The following is a 1,410-nucleotide window of genomic DNA, read 5'->3' as shown; positions in this document are numbered from 1 at the left end:
TTTCTGTATTTCGTGTTTACTAGGACCAAATAAGCAAAGGTGTTAATTGAAAGTTTTTTCTTCGTCCCTTCGGAACAGAATCTGATATTTGTATTTGGGAGATGCCATTTCCAGCCAAAGTGAAGTCTTAAAAATAACTACTGACACACTTCAACTTTGTACCACTGCACAAGGTATCTACATTTGTGTACTCAACCCTTTAGAAACACAAATGCACACCTCCGTTCAGGTAGCTAAATATGACCTAAAAAATAAAATCACTTAGAAGAAAATCCTTGGTAAAGTGAGAAAGCTTACAAGGTATTTGTCACTATTTTCATCCTGGCCAAGAATATCAAAATAATTTTCAACTTCCTTAGCTGTACATGATACTGCTTTCTCTTGTCATTCAACATCTCAGCATCACAGTTCAGTGACTGAGGACGGGGTGGTACAGCACACAATGTATTTGTGCTTACACTGTTCACACTTGTCTCCCCAATGCTGCAGAGACATGTTCCATGTATTCAGCAGTCTCAAAATCCCATTACTTATCACTCATGTCAGCAGTCAAAGCTTCCCATTGGAAGAAATCTAACATTTTGGTGGCCAAAAAAGAACTCAGTATGTGATCTGCCCCAGGCCCTCATCCTGGTGTGACAGGATATACGGCACAGTGCAGAAAGAGGTGATCCTTGTGAGAGCCTCGCCCTGCCTGGAAAAGCCACGGGGAAAGCAGGTCCATGCACAACTTCAGCAAGATTATGGCACTAGTGTTCTTTAAATTGCAGATTAAGAGAGACACAATCTCCAAAATATCTGAATGTCTAAAAATGTCTGTGGGTGCTTAACCAGTTTCTCAGAAGCTTTCCCCATGTGTTTCATTAGACCCACAAGTGCAGTGCACTGAGAAAGGACTCTGCACTAATTTCACCCTGCAGAGCCATCCAAGCACTCTGCTGCAGCTTACATCTCTTTTATGCTCACCCTCCTGCCACCAGACTAGGTAAGGCTTAGGTTTATACAAGTTCCTAGAATTCACAGTTACAGAAAGGAGTTACCAAAGCATGGAAGATGCAATCCTTGAAACAGAGACATTTAAGACTGTAGATTGGTTAACTACCTGGAGAGTTAGAGAGAACTACAGCTGACTCCTGCTTTTAAAATGAAAAAGCACTATTCAAAAATTAATGTATTTACTCTCAACACCATGTGAGGTAGTACTTTACAAATGGAAAAACTGAGTACAGGAATGTAGACAGAGTAAGGGAACACAATATAGTGCAAAATCAGGAAAAAAATGCCAGCCGTTTTCATCAAATTCCAGTTTGATGAGTGAAAGGGCTTTAGAAAGCCCTTGAAGATATTGAATAAAACCAAAACCAAACTTTGAAAACATGCAGTACTTTGTACCAAAATATGCTAAGTAGC

This window comes from Taeniopygia guttata, chromosome 1 (genome assembly GCF_048771995.1).
Source record: "Taeniopygia guttata chromosome 1, bTaeGut7.mat, whole genome shotgun sequence".
NCBI classification, from domain to species: Eukaryota; Metazoa; Chordata; class Aves; order Passeriformes; family Estrildidae; genus Taeniopygia; species Taeniopygia guttata.
The sequence above is the reverse complement of the archived record's forward strand: the minus strand, read 5'-3'. Positions refer to the sequence as shown.